The sequence below is a fragment of the Danio rerio genome, chromosome 1, assembly GCF_049306965.1.
Source record: "Danio rerio strain Tuebingen ecotype United States chromosome 1, GRCz12tu, whole genome shotgun sequence".
Lineage (NCBI taxonomy): Eukaryota > Metazoa > Chordata > Actinopteri > Cypriniformes > Danionidae > Danio > Danio rerio.
In genome coordinates, this window is record NC_133176.1 from 12,095,573 (window position 1) to 12,115,999 (window position 20,427).

The window sequence follows — 20,427 nt, forward strand, 5'->3', positions numbered from 1 at the left end:
CCTTAAGCAATAAATATTTTTCGATTGTCTACAGAACAAACCATCATTATACAATGATTTGTCTAATTACCTTAACCTGCCTAGTTAAGCCTTTAAATGTCACTTAAAGCTGAATTCTAGTATCTTGAAAAATATCAAGTAAAATATTGTGTACTGTCATCATGGCAAAGATAAAAGTAATCAGTTATTAGAAATTAGTTAATAAAACTATACTTTAAAACAATAGACATATTTATATATAAAATATATATATAACTTTGCTTGATTTTGCACTGAATTCTTTAATCACAGAAATCGCTGAAGTCATTGTTGATAAAAGCGTATGCTATATGAATGTGTCAGGCCCGTAGCCATAGGGGGTTTGGGTGGTCCGAAAGACCCACCCCCTTTCTGACAAAGTCCTCCATTTGGCCCCTATATGAGCTCATTTGTTCCATTTTTTGACAGTATTCCATCATAAAATGTGAAAATAACCAATAAAAGAAGGCTTTTATCATTTAAATAGACAAATTCTGTCTGAGGACATGAGCTGGCCAGTTTGTTATTTGCCTATTGGCTACAGTGTTTAATTTAAAACAGATTTCAAATTTTTTTGTTAGTTTTTTTTTTTTTTTATGATGGATGATAAAAAATTAGCATTTAAAAATAATTATTCTTCATATTTCGAAAATTCTAATCTCATTACATCTTGTATAAAACTGAAATACCTTACAGTTTAAATGCACATTTGTAAATAAACACCTTGACAAAAATGTAGGAAGTATTTTTGTTACATCAAAACGTGTAGAAAATGAATACTATTCAACAAGCTAATCCAGCACAAATTAATGCTTAGAATCTCACTAAAATGCAGTTTTTTAACCTCAAATAGCTGCAAAAAGGTCCGCTTTTTGAGAAAAAAGGCCTGAATGTACATGTAAAAGTAACATTATGAGAACTCACATTCAGCCAAAGCTTGTCTTAAGTTATCTTCATTGTTTTAGTTGCCCATATGATATTTTGTTAAACGTCTGTGTGAATCGGAAGTTGCCAAGACATTTATTTTAGTATGTTAATATTGAATATTGAAATTCTTTTTTTTATAATTCTTTTTAGGGGTTTTCACCTTTATTGGGATAGGACAGTGGGGATTTTACAGAGAGGAAATTGTGGGGAGCTGAGAGTAGGGAAAGGAACTCGGGTCGCTGTGAGCACCTAGATGCTATGTGGACGTACTAAACACTAGGCTATTGGCACAGACAATATAAAAATTCTTATATAGATTTAGCGTACACTTTAGAAATCTATATCTTCTACAAATGGGAATTCATATTGTGAATACAAAAAAATTAGCTGGATCATTAAGAATCCTCTCTACCTAACTGAGGATACATTTCTCATACAAAACTATTCATAATGCGCAATTATTTTCCATCTTGTCAGTAACATGTGCATCAACTTGAATGTACACTGTGCTGATAGGGTGCCAAAGCACATTGTGATGCCATGCAATGCTTTCTCATAGATTCTTGTTTAGGCAAGGCAAGTTTATTTATATAGCACATTTCATACACAATTGTAATTTGAATTGCTTAAAATAAATGAGAAGAAAGGAAACAAGTAAAATAAATAAAAGTAGCTGAAGGCAGATTCAACCTGCTTTGACTGAAATCTTGGAATTTCTCATTTACTTGATCTGAGTGATCTGTTAAGTTTGTATTTAGTGAGCATATCTGTAATGTATTGAGGTTCTAGGCCATTTAGTGATTTATAGACAAGTAGTAATACTTTAAAATCGATTCTCAATGTAACTGGGAGCCAGTGTAAAGGCCTGAGGACAGGTGTGATGTGCTCTGATTTCCTAGTTCTGGTCAGAATCCAGGCAACAGCGCTCTGGATGAGCTGCACCTGCCTGTCTGTCTTTTTTGGAAGGGCAATAAGGAATCCATTACAGTAATCCACTCTACTGCTGATAAAAGCATGAACAAGTTTCTTTAAGTCGTCAATGGAAACAAAGCATTTAATTCTAGCAATGTTTTTAAGATGATAGTATGCTGATTTGCTTACTGCTTTGACATGACTACAGAAACTCAGATCTGACTCCTGAATCACAGCAAGATTCTGTTAAGAATCCATTGAGACGTAGATACAAAATGTAGACGTAGATACAAAATGATGCAACATAGTCAAAGCCAATCAGAGCTTAAATTTACAACTACTTTTGGACCAATCAGAATTAAAATTGACCAAATGTGACGCAACAGACGGGGAAAAATAATAGCCTATCTTTTGCAGTTCTTTCGAAAATATATTTGCATTGTAAACATAGACAGCTTTTATTGCTGTTCGCTTTGATAGTGCGAACAGCAATAAAGTGCTTTAAGCGTTTAAGACTGACGCTGTTAGATAGCTGTTTTTATAGCTGTTTTTGTTTGGATAATGTTGTTTTATATGTGCTGATTTAAGAACGTATCTCAGGTTTTGAGATAAGTTTTAAATTGTCATGTTTTTAGATGAGCGCCGGACACCGCAAATGAAGGATATGTGCTGTGAGGGGAAAAAGAATGCATTTATAGGGTTTGGACTTTGCACCAGTTCACCTGACATGAATGACGACGCTTCGTGGTGAAATACTTGGCTATTGTGAATACAAATAATGAAGTAAACATTTAAATGGGTGAAGAGTCATGTGAAAGTCTCACTCTTACTCTTCACGTTTGGTTGTGTGAATAACCTCTGACGGCAATGGATGTCACTGAATCAATGTCGATGGTGCGATGGTTAATAAAGGGATGTTTAGATATACAGCAGCATACACCAAAAAAATATCTGCTAATTAATATTTTCCATATTTTGTGACTGACATGTTGTCAGCTTGGAATTTTAAGGTTCTATCTGCGTTTGAAATGATTTTGAGATGTTGAGCTTTAAAGTTTTGCATTCCATACTGTAAACAATATGTGTGTAACAGTTCTATTTTATACATGAACATGACAGAGAGCCTAAATGTACTCTAAATGCAAAACTCTCTTAAATTAGCTAATTGGGTAAAACAAACAGGGCATATGCAGATAGAACCTTATAATTCTAAAAAGTTAATTTCTGCTTGGAATTAAAAGGTTCTGTCTGGCAGATCATTAATTTAAGCATTACTTTTCAAGAAATACAATCAGCCTGCCAAATAGTTTATTTAAAAAAGTAAAAATTGGTTTTGTAACTACAATATGTTAATGTTTGAGAAAGTTACTTTTTTTTGTTGCTTTTTATAACATTTATTTAATGTTAAATTAAACATAAAATATAATTTAATTAGACTGGATATTTTTTCTTGTTCAAATTAAGCATGCAAGATTTAAAAAATATAAAATATTTTATCCAGTGCAGCTGTTAATTTTATGTAATTAATATGGGAATATTTATTGAACTGTATGCTTTATATGAACTATTGAATTATATATATTGACTTATATGCCTCATGAATTCAATTAAGAATTTGCGCTTTAAGGTTTAAAATTGTTCAATTTAAATAATTATATGTTAAAGACTTTAAAAAAAAATAGACAATGAGCAAATGAGTTTAATAAACACTGGAAAATGCTTCACTGTCTATATATACACAAATTACAATACATTTTACATTTAATATACCAGTATAACATTTTTTAACAACTGTTTCCTTTTCAACCATGTAAAATTAAACATTTCATCTCAATGCCAAAAAATGCTTCTAAATCAAATTTACACACATCTGTTCAGTTTCAGATTTCTTCTTAATTTTGTGTGGTGCGGCATTATATAGTCGACTGTAATTTTGTGTTTCTTTCTAGTCTTGCCTGCTTTCAATGGAGCAGTCAGGAGAAATGTTAAAGAAAGCTGATTCTTAATGGTGCTTACTGGCTCACAGAAAGAACCTTATAGATTATAGCTAGAGTTTAACTTTGTAGATAAATCTAAAGTATTTGTAGATAGGTCTAAAAATGTAAACAACTTATAAAAAAACGTCACATAATGTAAATAAGTTGTCATATAATAATAATAATAAAGTGTGAATAACTCGATTTTGACAAAAATGTTAAATAGAATCTTATAATTCTAAGGTGAAAAAGGGTTTTCTGTTCATTTACGGTTGTGAATTGTATTATTGGATCTTGATCTCAGCTCTTTTAAGTTTTAAAGTTTTAAAGTTGAAAATTCAACTCTACAGTTTCACAAAGTGACCTTTATTGACATTTTAGAAGTTTAAAATAATAAATTGTATAATATATAGAGAAATAAGACTGTACACAGGGAGAATATTTAAATTTTTAATAAAAGTCACTTTTATAAAAACTTTTTAAGGTTAAAAGTTGCTGGAAGTAAAATCAAGGTCCCATAATGCAATACAAAAGCATAAATAATCATGGAAAAATGAAAAAATTAACGACAAAATATGGAAAACTGCTTATTTGCGGATATTTTTAGTGTACATTTACAAGGATAATAGATAGTAACCTATACCTAACTCCTGTATAAGCAACACCAGTTGATTTTTTTAATCATGTAAAACTTTTTTTCCTTCTCTTTGCCAGACTGAATGAATCCTCTATGTACTGAAATAGTTGGCAGTTGTGAGTGCAAATAATAAAGTAAACATTACAAGGGAAAGAGTCTGGTGAAAGTCTAACTGATGCCATGCTGTTAGAATTGGTCTCTTTTAAGGAATACGTTTAATTTAAATTCCATTGATGGATCAGTAATTTATTTACTATTTAACTGTCATTGTCACGTTTCCAGTAAGGAAATCAGAGTTATACTGAAGATCTGCTTGCTCTGTAAATATTTACCAAAAAACAGCTTAAGGCAGTGGCGTCAAACTCTCTTTCTGGAGGGCTGCAGCTCTGCACAGTTTAGTTCCAACTCTAATTAAACACACCTGATCATACTAATTGAGTCCTTTAGGATTGTTTAAAACCCACAGGCAAGTGTTTTAAAACAGGATTGGAACTAAACCGTATAGAGCTATGGCCCTTCAGGAAGTTAGAGTTATACTGAGGCATAGACAATAACCCACAAAGAGCAGTTTCAGTTCAGTTTGCAAGTTAGCCTGGTTTTAGTTGCTCTTTGTTACCATGCATGTTATGCTGCACAGCTAAACTGCTCCAGGGCAGGTCATATTTGGGTTAGAGATCACAAACTGGGATTCAATCAATAAACAATGAGAAAAGTGACGCATCTCTGATGCAATAAAGACACGCCCCAGTTTCACTTGCTCTAAATTAAAGGTCACTTAGGAAAACACTTTTAAAGATAATATTTCCTGGTTTTAACAAGGATTATTTATTATAATAAATAAATATATTATATGCATAATCAATTACACGGGTGGCGCAGTGGGTAGCCATTCCCCTTACAGCAAGAAGATTGTAAAAAAAAAACAAGAAAACGTGAAAATGATTGTGTTAATTGAGAACCTGAAATATTTTATGGCATACTTCAATAAATAAAGATGATTTAGTATTCAGAAATGTCTTATTTTGATCATGTTTCTAATTAAATATTATTACAGTTCCTATTTTGAGATTTTTCATAGGAATTAATTCTGATACTTTTACCATAAAGCGACATATTAAGGCTGATATTTTAGAAATTGTGGGATGTGTTGAACAACAAATACATTGGATGAGGTAAGCAACATTAGGAGTTAAGTTTTACAACTTTAGAAGTTCAAATTTTGGGTTAAAATTCAGGGTTAAATTTTAAAAGTTTTTAAGGAGCTTCTTTTTTTAATGCTCAACAAAGCAAATTATACAATGCCTACTGTATGGAGAAAGTAAATAGCATGACATCTGATCTGACTAGCACTGACTGATTCGGCAGAGCCTTTGGAGAATTAATCAATCATATTTTTGCACATGTAACGTAACTATACTGAACCTATGGCAGTTAAAGAAGTAAAACCATCACTACTATGTGTACTTTCCATGACGGGGTCAAACAGGTACAATTAAATGCTGTCCACTTCAGCTTTATTGTTGCCTTACTAATGTGCACCGCATTGTTGGTTTACAAAAAAAATCAAACAATCAAAATCTAAAATTGCTTTTATTGTAAAAAATCAAACAAGAAAACATGTAATTGACTGTGTTAAATGAGAACCTGAAATATTTTATGACATTTTTCAATAAATAAAGATGATTTAGTATTCAAAAATGTCTTATTTTGATAATGTTTTTTTATTAAATATTATTACAGTTCACATTTTATTTTATTTTATATTATATGTATTGGTTCTGGTACTTTTACTATGAAGCGACATATCAAGGCTGATATTTTAGAAATTGTGGGATGTGTTGAACAAAAACTACATTAAATGTGGTAACTAGCAACATTAGGAGTTAAGTTAAAATTTAAGAGGAGTTTTACAACTTTAGGAGTTAAAATTAAGGGTTAAAATTGAAAAGCCTTTAGGGAGTTTTTTTATGCTCAACAAACCAAAATATACAATGCCTATGGAGAAAGTAAATAGCATGACATCTGATCTGACTAGCACTGGCTGATTCGACAGAGCCTTTGGAGAATTAATCAGTCATATTTTTGCATATGTAACGTAACTATACTGAACCAATGGCAGTTAAAGAGGTATAGACCATCACTACTATGTCTATTTTCCATAAGGGGGTCAAACAGGTACAATTAAATGCTGTCCACTTCAGCTTTATTGTTGCCTTACTAATGTGCACCGCATTGTTGGTTTACAAAAAAAAAAAAAAAAAAAAAATCAAACAATCAAAATATAAAATTGCTTTTATTGTAAAAATCTAACAAGAAAACGTAAATGACTGTGTTAAATGAGAACCTGAAATATTTTATGGCATACTTCAATAAATAAAGATGATTTAGTATTCAAAAATGTCTTATTTTGATTATGCTTCTTATTAAATATTATTACAGTTCATATTTACAGATGTTTATATGTATTGGTTCTGGTACTTTTACCATAAAGCGACATATCAAGGCTGATATTTTAGAAATTGTGGGATGTGTTGAACAAAAAAATACATGGAATGTGGTAACTATCAACATTAGGAGTTAAGTTAAAATTTAAGTTTTACAATTTTAGGAGTTAAAATTAAGGGTTAAAACTGTTTTTTAATGCTCAACAAAGAAAATTATACAATCCCTATGAAGAAAGTAAATAGCATGACATCTGATCTGACTAGCACTGACTGATTCGACAGAGCCTTTGGAGAATTAATCAATCATATTTTTGCACATGTAACGTAACTATACTGAACCAATGGCAAAGAAGTATAGACCATCACTACTATGTCTATTTTCCATGAGGGGGTCAAACAGGTACAATTAAATGCTGTCCACTTCAGCTTTATTGTTGCCTTGCTAACATGACCAACCCATCATCTCGTGCTTTCAAGGTCAAGCCTGAAACTGCTGCACTGGCACTTCCAATTCATCTCAGTGACATTTGACACTCTCTCTGTTCCACTCTCTTCTCAGTTTCCCTCTTTCTTTTTTTCCACACTGATGCGTTACAGATAGAGAAATGCAGCACTGGTTGTGCATTTTAAGCATCCTGCCATATTAATAATACGCTTGAGGCTAAATGATGTTACAGGTAAATTGATTAGCTCTAAAATACCATTGCAATCTGCTGTGACCATTATTGTGTATGCAAGAGTGAGTGTGTGTGTGTGTGTATGTGTCGCCACCATAAGGCAGACCTGCTTATCCCACCTGGTTCCTCATGCCTTTTTCCCCCCATGTTGTATCAAAGAGTGGTGCACGTGTTTGTGCGTGTGAGTTGGAAGGGGATGGTGCAGCAAGACAGGAAGCGCAATAGAGAGCGGTGTTCTCTGAGGACAAATGCAGACACAGCGATTAATGCAGTGTGAAGGACACTAGATAAGTGGCACTTGATCTCATAGCAGCGAAAGCATGAGACCACCTTATCCCAAAGAACTCACACTAAAAATACACTAATCATCAAGAGACCACTCGAACATTCTCAATTTTTTTAGATTTTTATAATTATTGTAGTGTTTGATTGAAATCTAAATATTGATTTATTCTATAAACTACTGATTTCTTTTCTAATTAAGAGCAGACAATTGCACAAAATAGCAAAACCCTTTTAGATATATACACATATTATATATATATATATATATATATATATATATATATATATATATATATATATATTTTTTTTTTTTTTTTTTTTTTTTTTTTTTTGACAACAAAATACCAATGTTTTAACTCCAGAACAGTTAATAAATCAATATGGGGTTGATTACCACTGATTTTCAGTAAACAAATTAAATAATTTAATTTATTAACCAGTTGCCATTATCCTAAAAACAGAAAACAAACTAAATGACATTATTTTAATTAGATAGATATAGATAAGGTAGGTAGGTAGGTAGGTAGGTAGGTAGATAGATAGATGATAGATAGATAGATAGATAGATAGATAGATAGATAGATAGATAGATAGATAGATAGATAGATAGATAGATAGATAGATAGATAGATAGATAGATAGATAGATAGATAGATAGATAGATAGATAGATAGATAGATAGATAGATAGATAGATAGATAGATAGATAGATAGATAGATAGATAGATAGATAGATAGATAGATAGATAGATAGATAGATAGATAGATAGATAGATAGATAGATAGATAGATAGATAGATAGATAGATAGATAGATAGATAGATAGATAGATAGATAGATAGATAGATAGATAGATAGATAGATAGATAGATACTAATAAGTCTAGAGAATTTCCAGAAGTGCAATTTTTTGTCTAAAGCGTATATTTTGCCTACAAATGAAGACATGTATGTAAAAGAAGAACAAGTGTGAATAAAAAGCAACAGAAACAAAAAGCCATATGCTTGATGTGAATAAATTAGCTTACCCTTGTTCATGTCACTGGGGATGAGAGCTTATGCGAACTTCATTATTTTGGGATTATGCTATGACTCATGCAAATTTTACTTGACTGCGAAATCCCTCGATAGCTGTGCCTACAGGATCTTTAAAGTGACAGATGGTATAGGTAAATATATATATATATATATATATATATATATATATATATATATATATATATATATATATATATATATATATATGTATATATATATATATATATATATATATATATATATATATATATATATATATATATATATATATATATATATATATATTGTTCAAAATCTTGCAATGAACACAAAAGTAGTTATTTAACAGAATGTAGAAGCTGCTCTTTCTACTACGGTCCTAATGGAGACCAGTTTAGGCTCTTTCTTTGGTGAGAAACAGAAAGAGGGTCATAACAGTTTAGGTGAAATGAGGGTCTGTAAATGGTGGCAGAACTTTTGTTTTTATGTCAACTGTCCCTTCAGTGAATGGCTGGAAGATTTCATCATGCAGAACAGAAGCTTATCTCAATGTCACTTTTCCTCTATTATTGAACTCCTCTGTGGTTTCAAGTACCCACACAGCTATGAAGAGGAAGGGCCGGTCTATTTTGTCATGGGGATTTAAAAGCTGTAGTAAACAAATATGTTTCTCCAATCTATCATGTACCAGAATGATTACATACAATAGGAAGAAGAAAAAAAAATATATAAATATATATATATATATATATATATATATATATATATATATATATATATATATATATATATATATATATATATATATATATATATATTTATGGTTTTGTGTATTAAGGCCTTACATGACCCTACATATAATCAACCACTGGAGGGCGCTTACAGACGAATTCCCACGAAGCCTGAGCATTCGCTTCTATGTCCTTATTAGGAAGATACAAGCTATTTGAATTATGAAGGCCGCCTATTTGGTGACCATTTTGTCTTCGAAGTTCTCCATAAGGTACCACAAGGTTATATACAATTATGTTAAATGTTTTGTTTTTTGATTGAAAATACATAGGTTAAATGTTAGCGGCTAAAAAGGTACCGTGCACGACTGCATACGCAAATCTACTGACTGTCTTTACGAAATGTCCTTACGCCAATATTATTTATATACCAATATCGGACATTCTATCTCTCCAATATTAACCCAACAAACTCTTCAACAACGCTACTATGACATTTCTTTTCCTCAGTAGAATGGTTAATAGGTGTGTTGATGAAGGCTAAGCACGTCAGCACTTTTCCTTTCCACAAAGTGCCATACATTCAGAGAACGAATCTGTACACATTCCGTTTGCCATTTTAATATAGTACTAACGTTTTGTTTTCTCAAAACAGGTATTATCAGAACTATAAAATAGTTTTTACGGTTGATGTGCAGTTTACCAGACATTTGTGGTTGTTTAAACACCAGACATTTGCGTTTTGTTTTTTTAATGTTGTTACCTTTAATACGCAAGTCGTTATAATAGCAGAATTTCCAAGTAGTATTCAGAAACACTAACCAAATAGAAATTAGTCACCTTAGAGCCAAAACAAGTTTGCGATAAATAGAAACTGTATTGAGTACAATGGGAGTTCAGCACAGGAAACGTCTTCACAAAGAAGACTTAGAAGACAAAAACCTGTTTATTTTTGATAGTAGTAAGAGTACAATGACCATTGTAAATTCTGAAAGTCTGACTCTTATACTATAGCTTTATTTCAAAATGGCGTCTGCCCTAAAGTCTATTCTGAAGTAGTCTATATCTAAACTTACTAAATCTCTCATGCCCACATTTCTTCAGACCCTCAGAGATGAAGGCAGTGACCAGAAACCACCAGCAGATGCTGAAAGTGTGAGAGCAGAAAAGCCTGCAGGAAACCTTCAGGACAAGGTCACCTTAACATACACACGCCCTGCTCATGAGGTCACTCGTCTAGAAAATATATAAATTCTCCTGACCGTTTACAACCCATACCTGCTCTATAGAGGCATGGAGGACAACAAAACGAATGTTGCAGTTGTTATCAAAAGACATACATTCATCATACGACTGACAACTCAGCAGTTTTGAGAGAGTTATTTTTAGCACATTATGTCTTGTGAAAGAACAAAATGGTGTAGAAAGAGTCGTGTGTGTTGTGGACTAATCTTTTCTTTGAGTTAATGTATAAAAAACCCTAGCACATTCTGTCTAATTATCAGTATTTAAACCTTATTTGTCCACAAGTTTTCTAAGGAATCGCTTTTGTGAATGTTCTCAGAAGAGAAGCGCTTCAGTCACTAATATGTCTCAGATGAAAATTGGCAGGCCACAACAGTAAATAGTGAACGAAAGCTGCCTGGTAGGGGACTAATGGGTAGCAGTGTCCTTGACGCTAACAGATGTTCAGCTATCTCTAAAATCATGCAGGAAATGTTGCTTAAACACAAGCTAATACTGCTTGACTCAGCTTTGCGGTATACACAAAGCGTTCCTGTACACCACAAACCTCTTTAAGAATCTGTCGTGAAAACAGCTCTTGTGGGTGGACAGGACAAAGGTCATATGCGAATGTCGGCCTTCAACCTAAATGCCCTTTTCCAGAGTGTTATATTAGAGGCGTATGGAAAAGCTTTAGGTTTCATTGGATTTACTTTGTTTGTAGTTAATTCAGTAAATAAATTTGAATTATTATATAATACATCCAGAGTCAAATATGAATATTAGTTTTATTCTACAAAGGTCTGAAAATGACAATTGGTCAGAATGAATTAAATTTGTTTTCCACATTCGTTAAAAAACTGATTTTGTGTTGTATTAATATACATGTAAATTATTTTTATTGCAAATAGGCTCTAAAAGACATTTTTATTTTAAATGTGGAAGACATCATTAGTTTACAGAATAAAACAACAGCGCTTTAATATAAAATAGTACCATAGTTTCAGGTATAATATAATATAATATAATATAATATAATATAATATAATATAATATAATATAATAAAATATAACTCAATTGGCCGTAGTGTATGAGTGAGTGTGTCTGAATGTTTCGCAGTTGGGACTAAAAGGGAATCTGCTGCGTAAAACATGTTCTATAATAGTTGGTGGTTCATTTCACGGTGGTGACCCCTGATAAATAAGGGATTAAGCAGAAGGAAAATAAATGAACAATATAATATAATATAATATAATATAATATAATTCATTCATTCATTTTCTTTTCGGCTTAGTCCCTTTATTTATCTGGGGTCGCCACAGTGGAATGAACCGCCAACTTATCCAGCATATGTTTTACACAGCAGATGCCCTTTTAGCTGCAACCCATCACTGGGAAACACCCATACACTCCTATTCGTATTCAGTAAGCTAAATTATCCGTAGTGTATGGATGTTTACCATTGATAGTTGCAGCTGGAAGAGCATCCACTGTGCAAAACATATGCTGGATAAGTTGGCGGTTCATTCCATTAAAATGTTTTTTTTTTTTATATTAAATATGTAAAAATTGCTGTCAGACCTTAATAGAATAAGCCAAATAATGAAAAATGTGAGGCAAAAAATTTTGTTTTTACTTATTGAGGAAATATTAGCAGTTTATAATAAAGCCTATTATTATTAAAGGTGCAGAAGGGAATCTGCCAAAATGTCAACTGTTAGCATAACATCTTTGAAAACACAGCCCCTTTCCTGCTGTCCAAAGCCACGTCTCCTGAAATCACGAACGCGGACCTTACAGATGACAGTAGATATCACACTACTAGATCATGTCATTCGCCAGTTAGAAAACTTTATAATACTACAATTCTGAATGAAAAGCTGTATTAAATCTAGCATGTTTTCAGTTGTGTAGCAAGCAAAACGTTATGTGTCATAATGTGCAATATTTCATGCATGCGAGGATCACTGGTCTCACTCTCTCATGCGCTTTGTCCTAAAGCAACTATGGTGCTTGGCCAGTGGGGTGCAGGAATTATACTTATTAATAAGCAATACCTACATGCCATTTCAGATGGAATATTTACAGTAGCAAGGTAAACAATATAGAAAGCACATCACAGGTTGTCATTGTTCAAAAATGAACCAATGTGAATATAAAACCAACTTCACCTCAGTTAAGCAGGCTAGGTGGAATAGTGCTATTTACTGATGTTTTCTTGTTAAACTAAATAAAAATCTACATTATCGATGCTGTATAAAGGTCCCTTATGAAACTGAAAATAGTTACATCAATCTTTTGCCGGAAGATTTCAATGGCTGAACAACACTTCTGTGCATATAACCAACACAATCTCACGGCAATTGGTAACTTTTTGATTTAGTGGCTAATTTGTATGAATTCGCACAATTAAGTACAATTTGCTTATCCCCCAATGATGGCTGGGTTTAGGGGTGGGGTTGGGTGCCACTCCTCCTTTTTAAAGTCGTATATTTTCGTACAACTTAACCACTAAACTAGCAAAACGTAAACTAGTTACGTTTCCTCATTAGATCAGGCTAATATAACCCATTTGTAAAACAAGACAATCTACATCAGCTTTGTGTGACTAAAATAGTTTTAAAACATGACATTACCTGTCTAAAAGAAACACTTCAGCCATGGTGTCGTCCTTCCTCCAGCGTGCAGAAAAAACTTCAATATTGATTCAGGATTTTAAAAAGTTTTGATTGAGCTTTTGATTTTACCGCTGTCTCTCGTGCGGATAAGTCTGGTGCGCAGATGTACAAATCTACATTTGTTGACAGACAGTTTGGGCTACTTATACCAATTATAAGAATTGACATCCAACAAATTTAAATTTGGATGAACATTTTTTGTCTTATGCCTTACCCAGAAGATAAAAATACATATAAATACATTTAGATCATTTACTTTAATCATTTTATCTCTTCTAATTTTCGTCTGCTTTTCTAGGGCAGAGTCGCGGGGGGAGCAGTCTTAGGAGAGAACCCCAGACTTCACTCTCCTCAGACACTTCCTCCAGCTCCTCCAGGGGGATCCCGAGGCGTTTCCAGGCCAGCTGAGAGACATAGTTCCTCTAACGTGTCCCGGTGTCTTCCCCAAGGCCTCCTTCTGGTGGGACGTGCCTGGAACAAAGGTAGGCGTCTAGGAGGCATCTGAAACAGATGCCCGAGCCACCTCAGCTGACTTCTCCCGGCTTAATAAAGGGACTAAGCCGACAATAAAACAAATGAATGAATAAAGACATTGTAGGCACAGTGTCTGTTAGTAACAAGCTTACAAAAACACAAGTATCCTTTAGTGTGTTCCATAACAACCAAAACATCCCAAATACACCTTAATATACCTTCATTCATTTTCTTGTCGGCTTAGTCCCTTTATTAATTCGGGGTTGCCACAGCGGAATGAACCGCCAACTTATCCAGCAAGTTTTACGCAGCGGATGCCCTTCCAGACGCAACCCATCTCTGGGAAACATCCACACACACACTCATACACTACGGACAATTTAGTTTCCCCAATTCACCTGTACTGCATGTCTTTGGACTGTGGGGGAAACCGGAGCACCCGCAGGAAACCCACGTGAAGGCAGGGAGAACATGCAAACTCCACACAGAAATGCCAACTGAGCCGAGGTTCGAACCAGCGACCTTCTTGCTGTGAGGTGACAGCACTACCTACTGTGCCACTGCCTCGCCCACCTTAATATACCTGCATTAGTAAAATGGATTCTTTGTATTGATTCATTTGGGTATTAAACTTTTGGTCACAATCAGTGCTGCACTTAGACACAGCATAAAACAGCGGGGTCACAAAGTCAAATTCAGATATGTTTACAGACTGAAGGGAGAGAAAGCCTGAAAAAGGCATCCGTCTGATGAAGTGTTGTGATGTGGCTCGTTCGGCTCTCTGGATGCTCCTGTAATTTCAGAGTCTGTCTGTCGTGCATAGATACCGCTGAGCTAGTTGCCATGGCAACAGAGGCAGTGACTCAGCGAATGTCTTCTGAGGTGACAGACTAGACTTTTTATTTGATGGAGACAAACCTGGTTCGTTCACCAACAAGATGATGTTTATTCATGTTGAGGGTCCTCGAGGATGCTTCAAGGTGGATGGGGGACGAAAACACCCTGAAGCAGCCTCTGGATGTGTCATTAGTGGGGAATAAGGAAGACAGGAATTGCTTCCATCAATCTCCCGTCACACACTGCAAACCACTCATTCCTTTTTAAGAAAAATACAGAAGGAAAGTTGTGGTTAAAGCCCGGGAGATAGTAGAAAGACAATAAAATCTACAGTGGATAGTCTTTTTTTGTTTTTTGTGCACTCAAAAAGGATTAAGGGAAATATTCTGAATTAAACATGAAAGGCATGTGGTGTGTTTTGAGGATGTGTTTCAGCCTTTTTAGAGACTTTAAATCAGCTGGGGCCATCAGCTGTCTATGAAGGATGAGGGAGCTCTCAATGTTTCACCTTAAATACATTCATTTGTGTTCTGAAGATGAACTAAGAGCTCAGGTTTTGGAACAACATGAGGGTGAGTAATTAACAGTGTGGAAAACGATCCTTTAAGAGAGCAATCAGTTATAGTTACTAGTTACTTCTCACAAATAATAACTGAGTTATATAATTAAAAAGGAACTCATTACCAGGGAAAGTAACCATTGCGTTACCTTAAAAAATGTAGTCTCAAATGACTATAAAAATAAATATAATATGGTTTGCAGCCGAGTGTGACGCAGCTGGGATGAGAAATCAGCACCTCCAAGTCCGAGGCCATGGTGCTCCACCAGAAAACGGTGGTTTGCCATCTCTAGGTTGGAGGAAAATCCTTACCCCAGTTGGAGGAGTTCAAGTATTTTGGGGTTTTGTTCAGGAGTGAGGGAAGGATGGATGGTTAGATTGACGGGCGGATTGGTGCAGCGGCAGTAGTAATGTGGTTGATGTATCGGGAGATGAAAGGCAAAGCTCTCAATTGACCGAGCAATCTACGTTCCTATTTTCACCTATGGTCATGAGCTCAGGGTCACTACTGAAAGGACAAGATCTCAGATACAAGCGGCCAAAATAAGTTTCCTTCGAAGGGTGGCAGGGCACACCCTATGGATAGAGTGAGAAGCTCGATCACCCGGGAGGAGCTCAGAGTTGATCCGTTGCTCCTCTATGCCGAGAGAAATCAGCTGAGGTGGCTTGGGCATCTGTTTCAGATGCCTCCTAGATGCGTACCTGTGTTCACTGCATGTCCCACCAGAAGGAGGCCTTGAGGAAGACACCAGGACAAGCTTGAGGGACTATGTCTCTCAGCTGGCCTAGGAACGCCTCGGCATCCCCGCGGAGGAGTTGTAGGAAGTGTCTGGGGAGAGTGAAGTCTGGAGCTCCTAAGACTGCTGCCCCCGCAATCTGGCCTCGGATAAGCAGACAAAAATAAGGTGAGATGAGATATACACTAATCTACAGTATTCTAATGTTGTTGTGGAACAATGTAAGAGACAACCATCAACTTCAACATAAATATTAACGTAAACATTCTTGCCTTTCACATCAATGAAGGAATAGTAGTGCTTATATTTCCAGTTTGCAAAAGCTACCTTTGAACTTGTTGGATTTGCCATTGTTCTGACTCCTGGTCATTGGTGTGAACCCGCCCTACTCTGCCTCTGATTGGCAAATAATGGAAATGTACTCTATCTAAGCCAATCATCACGTTCTCAGTTGCACCACGTTTACAGAAACACCAATCATCATCACTGGTTGGTTATGTGTCTCGCTCCAGCCCCAAACACACACACACACACCTACCCCAGAGAAAGAGCTGAGAGAGACGCCGCTCGAATGAAAACCGCTTCTTAATTTCACAGTTCATTGTCAATAACGGCAACAGTGTTGTAAAGAGGGTAACCAGTCATTCGTTTGATTACTCGTTACTGAAAAAAGTATTGCCTTTAGTAACATTGTTTATTTATAGTGCCATTGTTCTCATCACTGGTAATTAATAACATAAATATATTTTTGGGTGAACTAACACTTTCAAATAAACAAGAAACAGTAACTCTTTACTTAAAGTGGTGTTCATAAGACGGTCATGAAACCTTTCAATAATCAATACATGACACAAAATTAGATTTATGCATGCTTATAACAACTGTCATTTAGTGTCATTCACTGAGTTATGACATTTTAAATGCAAAGATGACATCGTTTGTCATGACACTTGACATAAATCATAGGTCTCAAACTAGATTCCTGGAGGGCCGCATCTCGGCACAGTTTTGCTCCAACATAAATCAAACACAGCTGATCAAACTAATCAAGGTGTTCAAGTCTACTAAAGACTATTAAGCAGGTGTGAGTTAGAGCTGGTTGGAGCTAAGCTATGCAGAGCTGTGGCCCTCCAGCAATTGAGTTTGAGACCACTGACATAAATACATCACAACCTGTTTTTGTCTTCGTCAAGACAACTTGACATTACCAAGACAATAAAACGTGTCATAAATCTGTCATAAACATAATTGTCATAAAGCCATTATAAATATGTCATGAATTTTATAACAGCACCATGTTTTTTTACCTCAACTATAGTATTACAAACTGAATTTTTTAATTATTTTTCATTATATCTCTTTGTAACTCTCACATGGTTGCACACTGAAGCCAAGCAGGGCTGCGCCCAGTCAGTACCTGTATAGGAGAACACATGGGAAAGCTAGATTGCTGCCGGAAGTGGTGTTACTAAGGCCAGCAGGGGGCGCTCAAGCTGTGGTCTGTGTGGGTTCTAATGACGCAGTATATTGATGTAGACTTTACACTCAGTGAGCGCCGTCTTTCAGATGAGATGTTAAACCGAGGTCATGAGATGTTAAACATAATTGGCTTCATCACTCAGCCTCCTCTCCACCAATCAGCTGGTGTGTGGTGTGCGGTCTGGCGCAATATGTCTGCCATCGCGTTATCAGAGGATGCTGCACTCAGGTAGTGGATGAGAAGATCCCCCCAAAAAAAGTGCTTTGACAGACATCTCAAGTCTCCGCAAATGCATAAAGACTCCCGGATGCCCGCAAGGGAATGAAAATCGCGTCTCCCTCCCGTTCATCAAATATGTCGCACACACTTCTCACCCCTCTCCACCGCATCCCTCTTCGCTCTTCGGATACATCGTCCGCCCCACCTCCCACTCTGTCTACACATACGTCACGCACCCCCCCCCCCCCCCCCCAACCCCTTACTCCATCTTTACCCCCCTCAGTGTCTTCACATCCGTCATGCACTCCCCCATGCCCTTGCATGTATTTGCTAATTACAAAAACAGTTTGTTGCATTGAAATCATGACAATCATGTTTATGACAGATTTATGAAAAGTTATTTTGTCTTGTAATGTCAAGTTGTCATGACAAAGACAAAAACAGGGTGTGTTGTCATAACAAACAATGTCATTATTGCATTTAAATTGATGTATAATTGAGCGAATGACACTTGATAACAACAATTTAAGTAGTGTTACCCAAAAAACGAATCTTTCCTTCATTAAACAACACCTATGGAGCTTTCATTGTTCACTAAAACATTTGTGTAGTCGAAAGTGCTATTTGCAGCACATTTCAGCGTGTAGTCATATTGTAAATATGCGTTGTGCATTTCATTTTGTGGTTGTTTTGTAAATATTAACAGCGTACAGATGTATTATTTGCATTGTGAACTTTCGCCGTGCATTTCGTTGTGAATATTTTCAACACATTTTATCATAAGACAAAGTGTTATGAGCTGCAATACCTGGAAGTGCTTTTGCTCAGCGTTTCCCTGAAACATCACATTGGTACATTTATCAACCAATCAAACCTTCAGCAACCCTGTAAATCATTTGAATACAAAAACCTGGAAATCCAGAAACTGATTCTACTTTGTTTTTGTGCAACAGCTGAATTAACAGCTGAAGGTAGCAGCGGTTACTAATAAATCCATAGCATTCATATTAGAATTCAACATATTTGCAGAGTAATCTAAACTGGCTATCACCTGGAACATCATGAGGATGTCAGTGTTTTGGTGTGGCGATGTCTTATCGACTGATCTACAACTCTTTGTTGAGGCACCAGACAGTAGAAAGTTCCTGTCTTATTTCCATTGACAACTTCTATTTTTAATCATTCCAGTATATGAGAACAGATCAATATCAGGCCTAGAATCCATAGAGGACAGGCAGAGAAAGTATTTGAGGTTTAAATAGACCTGCTGCTCATTTGCATGACAATAAAAAGCACAAATTGAAATGTTACATCATTAAAAATAGCTCTGTTTTTACATTTTAAGCTGTTTGCAAGATCTAACTGTGATTTGTTTAATAATTAGGGATATGTTCCCAATATTCATGATCATAACAATAATTTGGACATCACTGGTTCTGTTCAAAACCTCTCCTACTGGTTTGTGTCATCAACTAAGAAGAGATTATATTTATGAGTCGATATTCATGAACGATTCGGTGCCTAGTATCTATGTGCTCACCTTGAGTTTGACAAATCTGATCTTGACGGTTCAGTTTTTGACATTGACTGCTGCTGTATTTGTGATTTTGTCTACGCTCTGTATACATGTATACATGTTTTCAAGGTGGCTCAGAGCCTGGTCAAGGGTGTGTGTGTGTGGGTGTGCTTATACTTCTGTACTCATGAAGACACGTGAAAGTGTGTAGAAATATCACTTTCCTTTCCTTCCTATTTTCATATTTTATCAAATCATCTCACATATTGTGAATCTGGCCTAGTTTAACCCATAAAACTGGTATTTAGATTGACTCAGCTATATTACTTAATGTTTTTGACTGAATCTATTAACTTAGATCTTACAATGCACAGCAAAATCCTCTGAGTAAAAGTTACTCAGTTTTGATAGTATTTGGTCCCTCTCAAAATTGAGTTAAAGTTACTCAATTTAATGAGACAATAAAAGGAATAATTAGGTAATGATTAAGCACTGATGATGCTGTTAATAAGCAGAAACAGAGAAGAGAAACAAAACTAAAACTGACTTCAGTCACAGCCTTAGATGAAATCAGCTGTAATTTAATACATTAACCCCCGGTTTCACAAACAAGGTTTCAGGCTAGTCAAGATTAAATTGTATGTCTGAGCTGGCTAAACTCAAAATAACTTGCTTTTTCTAAGGCCATTTTTAATATTGTGGCTTAAATAACCTAATTTAACTAAGGCCTAGTCCTGGCTTAATCTAAGCCTTGTGAAACTGGACCTAAATCTCTCAAAATCTCAGCAGAGGATCAAATCGAACAATAAGTATCTCCATAAAACAGCAGCTTTACTTATTACCAACCTGTTTGCCCTTACTTAAAGAGGGACCAAATACTCTCTAAAACTCAGAGAATTTTGCTGTGTGTTAGGCTACTTTTTTCTGCATTGTAGCATACTTAGTATTTAGTGATCATCACTCTTTTAGTGATCTTTCTATTTCTATAATATATTCCTTTTGGTCAAAGTTCATATGTTCTGTCGAGGGCTGTGAAAAAAACATTTACGATTATTATCAGTTTAAATAAGATGTTAAAA